We start from the raw sequence: 13,964 nt of genomic DNA, 5'->3' as shown, positions 1-13,964 counted from the left end.
ATGATACAAATAAATGAAAAGCTATCCCATGTTCATGGACTGAAAGAATGAACAGTGTTAAAATGTCTATAATATGCAAAGCTATCTACAGATTCGATGCAATCTCTATAAAAATTCCAATGTCATTTTTAATAGAAATATAAAAAACAATTCTAAAATGTATATGAAAATACAAAAACACCAAATAGCCAAGATGACCATGAGCAAAAAGAACAAACCTGGAGACATCATACTACCTAATTTCAAACTATACTACAAAGCGATAGTAATTAAAACAGAATGCTACTGGCATAAAAATAGACCCATTGACCAATGGAACAGAATAAAAAGCCAAGAAATGAACTCATATATGTATGGTCAATTGATTTTTGACAAAGGAGCTAAGAATACACAATAGGAAAAGGACAGTTTTATCAATAAATGGTGTTGGCAAAACTGGATATCCATAAGCAAAAGAATGAAGTTAGACCCTTATCCCACAGCATCTACAAAAATCAACTCAAGATGGATTAAAGACTTAAAGGTAACACTTGAAACTGTAAAACTATTAGAAGAAAACACAGAGGAAAAACTACACAGCACTGATCTGGGCAATAATTTTTTAGATTTGACTCCAAAAATGCAGACAACAAAAGGAGAAATAGAGCAATTGGCTTACATCAAAATACAAAGCTTCTGTACAACAAAGGAAATAATTAACAGAGTGAAGAGACAACCTACAGGTTGGAAGGAAATATTTTCAAGTCATACATATGTTTAGGGGTTAATATCAAAATTATATAAGGAACTCAAATAACACTATAGAAAAAAATAAACAATCTGATTAAAAATTAGAGAAGAAACCTAAATAGACATTTCTCAAAAGAAGACATACAAATGGTTAACAGTTATGTGAAAAAATACCCAATATCATAAATACTTTGGGAAATGCAGAGATATCACTTCACACCTGTCGGAATGGCCATTATCAAAAAGACAAAAGATAAGAACTGTTGGCAAGGATGTGGAGAAAAGGAAATCCTTGTACACTATTGGTGGGAATGTAAATTACTACAGCCATGATGGAAAACTAAAAATAGAATTATCATGCAATCCAGCAATCCCACTTCTGGGTATTTACTCAAAAGATTTAAAATCAGTATGTCAAAAAGTTTTCTGCACTCCCCTCCCATGATCACTGCAGCACTATTCATAATATTCGGGTTATAAAATCAACCTAAATGTCCATCAACAGATGAATGGATAAGGAAAATGTAGTACATACAACAATGAAATACTATTCAGCCATAAAAAAGAAAGAAATTTTATCATTTGCAATAACATGGATGGAATTGAAGAACATTACGCTAAGTGAAATAAGCCAGGCACAGAAAACCAAATCCTGAATGTTATTGCTTATATATAGAATCTAAAATAATCAAACTCAAAGAATCAGTGAACATAATGATGGGATGGGTGGGTAGAAGATGATGGTCAAAGGGTACAAAGCATTAATTAGACAGAAAGAATAAGTTTTCTTTCTCTGAGATACATTGCACACAGGGTGAATATAGTAAATAATGTACCTTTCAAAATCGCTACAACAGTAAATTTCAACTTCTCATCACAACAAATGAATATTTGAGGTGATGGACATATTAATTAGCTTGATTTAATTATTCCAGATTGTATTTACAAATTATAATGTCACTTTGTACCTCATAAATATACACAATTATAATTTGTCAATTTACAATTAAAAAACGAATTTTTTTAGAAAAAGAAAAAATCTCACTTGAGAAGTATAATATTCTTTCCTACTCAAATAAACATACAGAGTAAGATTTAACCTTTTCTTGTAACACGGGAGTTCTTATCATTAGCATCACATTGATGTTCTAAATGTCTCAAGGTCACTGAGGACTGCAGATTTCATATTGGCCTCACTGAATTCCTCCCACCTATTAGTCTATTCAAGTTGCCAATTTTTGGTATCTCTTCCCTCTGTGGCAATGCCAATGATATAGAGGGCAGCTGCTACACTAAGTGACCTTAGACTGTCTGCTGCTCCAGTTATTTAATCAGTTTCTTCCTTAATCTCCAGGCTGACTTCCTAGACATCCCCTTTCTTTCTCTCTGGTTGTAAAAGAACATGAAGTAAAGACTGACAGTGGGAAAATTAGTTTTTGTCATTTTATGTAGTATTGACTTTAAAAAGAAAAAAAATGGTTCTATTCTTCCAAGCAGCAAAATGTATGAGCGTCATGCATTAGCTGTATTTTTATTTAAAAATATTTTCTGTTAAATTTGGAAGAATGAAAATTATATACTACTTGATAGCTACAGTGGGTGGGGAGTACCTTGGTGTCAATTTGCCTTCTCTCATCTCTGATTTTTTCCTTACACCCACCTTTTTCAGACTGTCCATATTCGGAAGCCTTGATAATTTTCCTATTTTCACATTGCTACTTTTGCATTGGAGCAAAAGCTCCAGAGAAGCCCTACTCTGTCATGAGGTTCAGGATAGGATGTACACAAAAATACTACTATTGGAAAACATGTCACAACAATAAAAGCAAAATTTTCTACAATTCTATTTCTTGTTCACCTTTCCTTCTTTCAGAAGGGGATAGGAGAAGTTAGATGAAAAAAGCTAAAGCATTTCCTCCCCTTGAAAATCCATTTATCCAATAATTTACGCTCTTGCTACGACACCCAATATTTTCTTTGGTTTAAGAGTCTGTTATAAGAGACAGCCACATTGAATGTGAATATATCCCCAAGCTTAATAAAAATGACTGAGTTGCCTCAAGGGGAGTTTTTTACACTTCCCTTTGAAAACAGTAGTGTAGATAAATAACTCTTACTCTAAAGAGAAAGAGTTCTTGTTTGTTATGTGTTTGTTTTGTCTTGCGATTTTAGAAGGGAGGTATCCTGCATTCAACAGCCAGAAAAGTTTCATCGTTGCTTAGGAGGGTCTGGATGTAATGAAAAAAAGCCAGAGAAAAAGAGCAGCATTAAGTGTTTTTCAGTTATAATGAAAAGTTCTAATGGCTTAATAACCAGACATGAGAATCTGAAAGCTCCTCCAACTATAAGGACAACATGGCACTCAAGAAGCAGTCGGTCAGCAAGAGTGAGCAAAGAGACGACCAGATAACAAAAGAGCAAGAATGAGACACTGACTTAGACTATAGCTGGAGAGATACTACTCATTCCTGAAGAAGCTGGTAGTCAAAGGGAGAACTACTCTTATAGGATGTGTTTGTTTCCCAAATGACTGATGTCAAGATGCCTCCAACTCTTAAGTTCTCTGGCCTTCTAGAATCGGTCTTCCTTTAGCTATATTTTAAATAGCTCAAGCCTCCATCCATCTTAATCTTGCGAGGATTTTGACACTTTTTCATAAGAAACCTGAGAATCCCTGGTGTCAAAGCCCTGAATCATAATCTCCATTTTTAACAAGACCCCCAGGTGGTTCTTATGCACATTAAAGCTCAAGAAGCACCAGCCTAGGAAAGTTTTCTAGCTTGTTCATTAGAATCACCTGTGTAACTTTTACAACATAATAATATTCCGACCTCCCTCACAGTGACTGTAAATCATTTGGTGTAGAGTGGGGCCGGGACTTTGGTCTGCCATATGCTCCTCAGTTGATTCCGATGTGCTGTAACGATTGTGAGATAGAGGGCAAAGCTGAGCGCTGAATAACTTTGCATAAAAAGAATCTAGAGTTGCTCAGGCAGCCTAGGAGATAGATGATAAGGTCACGAAAAAAGGAGAAATTTAAGGATGCCTATGGTGGTGATGCAGCAATGTAGTAGGAAGCTGGACTTTCAGAGGAAATGGAAAATTTTATGAAAAGTTCCCATTGAAAAATTTCTATGGGGGGAGGTCTTGTCAGAAGGAAGAATATGGGTTGGCTGAAAAAATTTTAAAAACACTGAAGTGTAATAATTGATTTTAGGCTGTTTTCATGTTGTCATAAAGCAGGATAAGATGTGATCATGAGAACATTTGACTCCAGGAATTCTAGGAAACTTTAAAAATCCTAATGTCTGGGGCTGGGAGCCAGGCATCTTCAGGTGATTCTAATGTGGAGCAAGTTTGGAAACCACTGGTGTAGAATCTTGCTGCTCAAAGCATGGTCCTGTTCTTGTTAGAATGCAGAATTTTGGACATATTTGAAACACGGACTTGGGGGTGGGGGAACCAAGGGCAACACACGTAACCTAAACATCTGTACCCCATAATATGCTGAAATTAAAAAAAAAAAAAGAATGCAGAATTTTGGGCTTACTGCCTATTATCCTATGTTCAATAAAAATTATCATCCTTCTTTTGCATATTATACCCCAGCCAGTCAGTTTTAAATTTTAGTTGGATAGTAATATTTTTCAAAATATCAGTACTGTGTAGACTGATTTATAAATCTATTCCTAATTCAAAGGAATGATATGGTAAAGCACTGTAATAGACATAGAGCACTGTGAAGGGAGTAGATATGTTTTCTGTACTTGAAAAGCATATCATTCACTGTCAGCATAAACATAAATATATAAGTGTATAAAAACACACATTAAAACACAGCTAGTTTCAGCTGTGCAAAGAATCAGACAAGAGAGTTACACTGTTGCTGAGAGACCAGGCCCTGGGGCTGTCTATCTGAAAGCTGCATAAAAATGGAGAGTTTGTGCAGAAATTTTAAGGCACAAAGGACAGGTCTTGGTGTGACAGAAGGAGGGGAGATAGAACAAAGAAGTATACTATTTAAGGCGTATCATTGGCAGTATTCAGTAGCAATACAACCTCATCAAGTAAACTTTACAGAACATCAGGATTTAAGGACCTACATTTTTAATGACTGAATAGAAAATGAATTCAATTCTTAAAACTTAAAATCCAAAGGTGCTATGGGATTCTTCGTTCTCTACTCTGACAACTCTATAGTGTTAAAATACAAAAGGGAATAGTTCAAGAGATTTAAAGAGTATCCTGTTACCTTGAAGATCAGTTTGATCTGCAATTGCCTTGCTGTTGTGTTTTTTACTGCAGAAACTAGAGACCTTTGAATAGTTTTCACTTCAGAGTACTTTTAAGTCTTTTCGTAAAGTGAAATGTGTGTTTGTAGTGTGTATCTGGCAGGAAGGACAGGAAAGCAGATAAAGCTTTTATTGTACTTGATACTGTGACAATTTGAGTTTCATTCACCTATAATGAAATGACTAAATTTCACAGTAAGTAATAGCTGTACCATTCTCTAATCAACAGCGCTCCACGCTTGTATAACCAGATGGTTTAAATGCACATGCCAAAGAGTCAGCAGTCTCACTACATATTAACCATGTGGCATTGATCAAATATCCTTTAAGATTATAGGTAAATGGATGCTGTGATATGAGATAGGTGGGATGGCCAGCAGGTTTTCCAGCCCAGCACTGTTTAGCATTATTCTGAGCTCAGTTGCCTTTTTATCATTGTTCTTTTATTCCTTAAAAAAAAAAAAAACTATCAAGGGCACTTGAAAACAACGATTGTGAAATCCAGCTATTTCACTCTGTTGTCACTGTTCTAAAGATGTCGGGAATCTCTCTTCCAACGTCTGACAAGTAGAGTCTTAACTACATGTGTCCTCTCTACTAGAAAAGACATAAGATTTCTCAGCTTGAGGGCACCCCACATTCATCAAGTGCTGTGAGTAGAGCAAGTGGATGAACTGGCTAGTTTGCTTAAGTCCTTATGGCTCCATTACCTGATTTAATTCTATACTCAAGGTGTGGTAGTTCCATATTTAAGTTCCATATAGGCTCACACTGAGTGCACAACAATAAATTGTTGGAAAATCTATAATACTTGAGCCCATCATTTAGTTTAGCTGAGGCTGTAGAGCAACAAACTAACCTAAAGTCTAAGAAAAGGTAGGTACCTACAAATATAGATGGAAAGCAAGAACTTGGTGACCTGAAGTAGATGTTGCTAAACAGATGTAAAAACAATTTAGCTAAAATATTTAAAGAATTAAACTAGCCAGAGAATACAGAACTCCTGGAGCCACAGGCACAAAGGGAACTTGCACTCACTTCCAGGCTCTTCTACACAACCCCTTACCACTATGTAGCTAAAGTTAAGTAACAAAGAACAGCAGTCTACTTTAGGGAAAGGAGCAAGATCATGAAGAGAGATGCTCTCTGAGACATAGATAGCTCCAAGGAAAGATCTAAAGCAGAGGTGGAGCAGACATTCAGGAAAACCTTCTGGCAAACCAACCTCCATCCTAAACACAGGATAATGTTAAAGGATTGAAAGCTGATGTCACACAGAAAGTTACCATATCAATGACAAAATGCAAATAGAGCCCAACTTCTTACTCCACTGACTCAACTTCCCCTTATACTAAGGCCTACTAGAAGAAATGGTATTATGCCATTTCCAGGCATAAAAATTATTTATCTCACTCTTTGCTACCCTACACAAGATGTCCAACTGCCAACAAAAAAATGTAGAAGGAAAAAATAGGTGAATAAAATATAAATAAACAATATTAAACTGTTTAACATATGTATAACAGAAATACCAGAGGCAGAAGAGAGAATAACATAGAAAAAAAAATTTTTGAAGAAACAATGGCTGAGAATTTTCCAAAATTAATGACAAACTCCAAACTACAGATCCAAGAAGCTCAGGGAACATCAAGCAGGATTATCCAAAAATGCAAAAAAAAAAAGAAAAAAATCGACTAGACATATCATATTCAAACTGTTGAAAACCAGAGACAAAGAAAATCATGAACATGGTCAGAGGAGACAAAGAGATACATTATGTACAGCAGAAGAACAAACATAAGGTTTTTCATCAGAAATAATGCAAGGAAGAAAAACATGGAGTGCATCTTAAAGGTTCTGAAAGAAAATCTAATTTCCACTTCTATGCCCAGGGAAATATCTGTCAAAAATAAAGGAGAAATAAGACCTTCTTCAGAAAAACTCAGAAAGAATTTATGGCCAGCAGAGATGAACTGTAGCAAATGTTAAGAGAGTTCTTCAGGCAAAAGGTATATGATACCAGCCAGAAACTTGAATCTACAGAAAATAATGAAGAGCACTAGAAATCGAAAAATGAATGTCATTATAATTTTTTTCTTATTTTTAATTGTTCTAAAAGATAACTGGGTGCCTAAAACAAAAATAGTAGCAATGTACTATATGCTCATAGCATATGTAAAAATAAAATGTATAACAGCACAGTGAGAAGGATTGGGAGTATATTATTGTAAAGTACTTACAATACATGTAAAGTGCTATAATACTGACTGTGATTACTTAAAGATGAATACTGTAAATGTTAGGGAAACTATTTAAAAATTTTATGAAAAAGAACAAATAATAAGTCAGTCAATAGTGGTTAAAAATGGAATCATAAAAAATGTTCAGTCCAAAATAAGGCAGAAAAAAAGAGGAAAAAACAAATAGAAACTAACAAATAGAAAACAACTGGCAAGATGGTAGATTTTAATCATCTCAATAATTACATTAAATATAAAGGGCCTAAATATATCCATTGAAAATGCAAATTGTCATATTGGATAAAAGAGCACAACACAACTTAACCCTGTCTGTAAGATACTCACTTTAAATATGAGGCCACAGATGGATTAAAAGTTAAAAAAAAAATGGAAGTAAAAGGCAAATCATGCAAACATTAAAAAAAGAAAGCTTTAGTATATATATTTAATATCTGACAAAACAGACTTGAGAACAAGGAATGTAGCCAGGGATTAAGAGAAACCTTAGATAGTGATAGGCCAATTCTCCAAGAAAAAATAATAATCCAGGTGTTTATGCACTAAACAACAGAGTTTCAAAATACATAAGGCAAAAACTAATAGAAATGAGAGCAGAAATAGATAAATTCACAATTACAGTTGAAAATTTCAATACTCTTGACTTATTAATTGAAAGAGTAAGTAGACAAAGGACAGAGAAGACTAGCACTAACTTGACCTCACTGATATTTATGTAATACTCTATCCAACAACAGTAGAATACACATAATTTTCAAGAGCACATGAAACATTCACCAAGGTAGGCCATATTCTGAGTTAAAAAACAAAATTTAACAAATATGAAACAATTTAAATGATACAAATTATATTCTCAAATTTGCCATACAATCAAAGAAATGCATTTTAAAAATGAAAGTAATACTTTCTACCTACTATGTTAGAAATGATTTTTTTAAATACTAAAATACAATTTTGGAAAAGATTGCTAGAATAGACACATTCATGCACAGCTACTGAGAGTGTGCATTGGTATAATTATCCAAGATAATATCAGACAATTTATTATAAACCTTAAATTTTGCATGATTTGACTTAAAAATTCACCTTGTAAGAACTTATACTAATCTGCACAAATATATATAGGAATTTTCTTGAAGTATTATTCATAACAGTAAAAAACAGAAGCAATTTAAACATGTAACAATATATTAACTCATTTAACAAATAAATATCTATTTGTAGAGGCTGAGCAACTCCATCTTAAGTGCTAACCCACCCTGTTGACTTTTGATTAACTCCTGTTCTGGGGATGCCTCTACGAATTCTACTTTACCCTAAATCCTGCCCTTAAGTCAAAATAACCTTGACCACAAATCTTGCCCTTAGGCAGATTCATAAAGCATTCTTGCCTTTCCACAAGAGATCAATTTTAATAGTCCTACACAATCCTTCCCTATGGTACATAAGCCCTAGATCTGGGGAGTAATGGCACAGGGATCCACCATACCATCTCATGGCTGCCTGGGGCATGGCTTCTGTTTGTAAGTCTCTATTATATGTTTCTTTCTGCAAAAATGGATATGTCAGGCTCTTTCTTCAGCCTCTCAGATTCCTTGGCCTTTGGAGGTAAGTTTGCATAGACCTGCCCACTGCAGAACACTATTCAGTGACTACTATGTACCAATAACTGTTCTAGGCACTGGGCAGTCAGGAATAAGACAAATCAAGTTCCCTGCTTCCACAGACCTTCTATGCTAGTGGGGGAGACAAACTATAAAAAAGCAAACAATAAATATATAATTTCCGATAGAAATAAGAAAACTGATGAATTTGCTAAGTAAATTTTGGTACATTTATACACTAGCATGCTATGTGGCCATTAAAATCAAATTGCAGAAAACAAAAATATTGACATGGAAAGACATTTTCAATGTATCGCCATTTGTAACGTACACTAAGAGACATATGTGAACTGAACGGTACCATATTTGTCACAGAAAAAATTGTAGTATTGGAAAAATAATGTAAGAATATATCCTAAAATGTTAATAATAATCTTTCAATTGTGGATATCTTCCCTTTGATTTCCTTGTTTTCCTAGTTTTCTGAGGTGTATATTAATTACTTTTGTAATGAGAAAAACATGTTCTTAAAAAATGAGGTTAGGCAATGAAAGAAAACAGAAAAATGAGACATTTTTGTGCTATGATCTTTATTTGTTTTTGTTTGTTTTTTAGGACAGGGGAAATTTCCTAAAATGTATAGGTCCAGGAAAAAGAGTAAATATATAAGGAGATGGTAAAAAATGTAAGAGGCAATAGTTGTTTAGACAAGGACCTGACCAAGATAGAGGTTTTGGCATCCTAGGCACAGAGAGTAAATATGCCTTGAAAAGGAAAAGAGATATGTCTTCCTTTGAAAGCAGAAGAATTAGAAAATGAATAAAACTCTGAAGACAGTTTAGAAGATGCATAAAAATACGAAGACAGTTTAGAAAAAAACAAGGGAAATTTCTTAATAGATATGTTCAATGTCCTTAATTAAGAGGTAAGCAATTGTGTCACACCTTTTACCCTTTTATTCTACTGTCTGAGATATTTCCTTAACTTTATCTTCCAACTCGTATATAGAATTTTTTTATTATTTCAGGTTTTATATGTTTTCTAAGACTTCATTCTTAATTTTCAATCATTTAACTTTTTAGCATCCTGTTCTTATTTTATGAATGTAGCATCATTTTTCTCTCTCTTTGACTGGTAATCATATTTTTTTGTTTTTTTTCTGATTCCTGGTTTGCTTCTATTTTTGTCTAGTTCCTTTGTTTTGTTCTCCTTCATGTTGGAGGAATTCTCCAAATGTCAGGTGGTCTTGATAGTTCATTCATATATCAGAGTGACATACTTTGATGCTTACAGGAAGCTGCATGAGTGGGCAAGTCTTTTGAGAATGCGCACTTCACGGTGGGGATTGGGTGGTCAGCTAATCTTTTTGTTAGGGTAGACAAAATATCAATATCTGTGGTTATTTTCACTTTGGTGCTTCAATTTACTCAGAGAAAGATCCTCCATGTTCCTGCCTCAGGGAGGAGGTGACCGATGATTTTCTGGGAGTTTAGCAGGAAAAGGGGAAGGAGGGTGTTCTCATCATTTATTGTATACAATTTCACTTAATTCATTCTGCGTTGATTTACCAACTTACCCCAATTCATCTTTGGGCCTGGTGACCACAGTCTATAGTCCTTATGGTTAAATTTTTTTTTGAAACCAAACCTTTCATCTCCTCTAGAGGTGGCAGAAGGGTATGCATCTGCTTCTCAGGTGGAGGTGAGGACCTAGATGTCTATCTAATTATAATTCATATCTTAAATCAATTTATATTTTAAACCAATTCTTTTGTTTTTAATCTCTATCTTACCCTTTCTTCTGAATAACTGGTACCACTAATATTTGAGTCTTTCATGGTTTAACAAATCAATAAGATTGCACTTTTGTTATCTTTCTCTGCTTGCTTTTAAGATTAATCTTCCCCTGCCTTATTGTTTCCATATTCCTCCCAATTTTTTCTCTTTCTTATCTACCACAGTTTTCTCTGCAATTCTTATTGTCTTATCTTGTGTAAATCAGTACCTTTTTTATTCCTTCCTTTACTTTTGCTGGAAATTTGAGTGGGAGTAGAGATGAACACATTTGTTCAATCAGCCATGTTTCCTGACAGGTTTCAGTGAATTTTAAAGTGTCACTACTAATGGCAGGTATAAGAAGACACACTAAGAAGTAAAGGATTTGTTTCCTGCCCTGAAAATCTTAACAATTAAATTAGACTTTGAGATAATAGTTCAGGAAGAGCCACAAGGCAGTACGAATGAATGGTATAGACAAGAAGTAATACGGTTGAGAAGGATGAAAGATTGCATGATACGTGACCTTGATGTTGAAGAATCAATAGGCTCTAAAAATTTATGAAGAATTAACTGTGTCCCAGGCCCAGGAACCTAAGAACTATGTGCTGAAAGATTATACCAAGTTGTGATAGAACTTCAAATTCTAATACATGTTTTACACGAATGATTTAAGTCTAGCATTGGTCTATTCCTAAAGTTTCTTCTCCCCATCAGCACACATAATTCCCAAAATGCTATAATTCATTTGCTGCATATTGAGGTTTAAATTTTTTCATGCACTCAGCATCTGAAATTATAACAATTTTATCTAGTCCCTGCTTAGTATTCATCTCTAAAATATTTTCTTAAAATTTTCTCATCTAGCCTTATAATCTCTTATTTTTTTCCTTTAATTTTCTTAATAATAGGTCAGGCACGGTGGCTCACGCCTGTAATCCTAGCACTATGGGAGGCTGAGGTGGGAGGATGGCTTGAGCTCAGGAGTTTGAGACCAGCCTGAGCAAGAGTGAGACCCCGTCTCTACTACAAATAGAAGAATTAGGCAAGCGGCGAGGTGCGCACCTGTAGTCCCCGCTACTCGGGAGGCTGAGGCAGGAGAATTGCTTGAGCCCAGGAGTTTGAGGTTGCTGTGAGCTAGGCTGATGCCATGGCACTCTACTCAGGGCAACAGAGTGAGACTCTGTCTCAAAAAAAAAAACAAAAAAAACTTTTTTTCTTAATAATAAAATAAAGTAACATAATTGGTATATTTCTCAAGGCCTTCTCCCCATTCTTCCAAAATCTCAATAAAAATCATATATACATATCCAATTCTTAACTGGTATATATCTATAGATATGTTTCTCTAGCCCAAGAAAGTGATACTCGTAGCTGTATTTGAGGAGGCAAAGAGCCAAAAGTTTCTATTGTTTGATTTTATAAGCTAAAAACATGAGTAAATCCTGTCATAGTTTAAAACGTTAAAGTTTTAGGGTTTCACAGAAATTTTGAGAATTTCAATCACAGCTTTCTAGCATTTTACAGTGCTGCCAAGATAAATAGCAACAGTTGTGAGATTTATCTGCAGAACACGTGGCTAATGACCTTTGAGGCAACTTGCCTCATATGTCGACTAGAAAAAAATGTGAGCTATGACTATTGAAATTAGTTGCTTTTATTACTTTTTTTCCCATTTATGTAATTCAATATCTGGTATAAAAGATGTAACATAAGGACATAGAGGGGTTTTTAAAAACAGTTTTTCTCTAAAAGATGTCATTTTGAGACTAATTATTAAGAAAATTCAATTTTTTGGCATTTTATTCTAAAATATGTCAGTGTTCCTCAAAGTAGTTGGGTTACATTTTTCTGCAAATGTGTATATTGGCTTACGTTAATCTTGGCTGAACAAACTGTTACCAAGAGATTGCATTTAAAACAACTGGTGGGACTTGTAGAAATCACATTTCAACCACTAATAACTTGCCTTCGTATCACACATTTCTTCAAGCAACTCAAAGGAGTTTGTAAAGCATTTGTTTTATTATAAATATAATGTCTTAAAAATACGTGGAGTTACTTTCATTACAAAGAATTTCTATTCTCTCCCATAAGGAATGATTATGAATAACATGTTACAAATAAGAAAACTGGAATATTGACGGACTTATTCACTAGAAAGGGAGCTTTGTTCTAAAACAGGCAGCAACAATACTTACATTAGCTCTGTGTTTATGAGCCATGGTTATCAACAATAGTAGGATGATGTTGACAACTATCTAGGTTAACAACCATCAACAGCATGAAAACAGAAAGAGTTCTGGTACTCCAGGGTGTTTAGTAGGATACTTGCAGTTTTTATAGTCCTGCACACCTGAGGTTAAATACTGTCTACTACCTCTCTCTAACCTGAAGCAAACTGCTTCACTTCTCAGTTTGTTGAAATATGTAAAGGCACCAGATCATGGCAAATAACAAATGGAGACTATTACTAACTTGTACAACAGGGGTAGCCATTAACAATGGGTCAAGACTTGTTGGTCCCTAGTCAAAAGGCAAGAACCTCCTTGTCTTCAAGGAGATAAATTTAAATTTAAATTTTGACAGGCTTCTTTGGAAGATATCTGCTCTATTCCCTTCTTCTCTGTATTTTAGAAAGTACTTGTAATTTTGTCTGATAACCTAAGTTTTTCTTGTTTTCTTCTATGCTATATAATGAAATTATTGCCTTGAATGTTGCTAAAAATATATAACTAACAGCAAACTATAGCTGGAATTCTAGGAACTCAAAGGATTTTGGTTTGGCACTATGGGGTGCTGGTCACAGAATTACAAGAGATAATAATGGAGAGGTAGGCATAGATTAGATAATGAAGAATTTTGAATACCAAGATTGAGAGTTTGACATTTATCATGAAGGCTATTAGGATTTATTGGAGATTTTAAGGAGAAACTCAGATGATCATACTCACATTTTAGAAGGATAAATCTGGCAAAAATGTGAAGAATAGAAGGCAGTAAAATGAGACTAGTGATAAAAAGACAAGTTAGGAGTCTACTGAAGGATTCCTGGTGATACAGGTTCCAATGACTCTGAAAGTGTGGCAGTGGCCACAGGCATAAAAGAAAGGGATAATTTTTTATCAGTAAACATATACTGTAAGAAATCATAAAGGAAATTCATTAGGCTGAAGTGAAATGAGACCAGGAAAAACCTCAGACTTATACCAACTAATGAAGAGCACTAGAAATAGTAAATATGCAGGTAAATATTATAGAAAACATTTTTGTTCCTGTTTCTGAATATCATTAAAAGACAATTTA

This window comes from Propithecus coquereli, unplaced genomic scaffold, assembly GCF_000956105.1.
Source record: "Propithecus coquereli isolate 6110/MARCELLA unplaced genomic scaffold, Pcoq_1.0 Scaffold506, whole genome shotgun sequence".
NCBI classification, from domain to species: domain Eukaryota; kingdom Metazoa; phylum Chordata; class Mammalia; order Primates; family Indriidae; genus Propithecus; species Propithecus coquereli.
Note: the sequence above shows the minus strand (reverse complement) of the source record.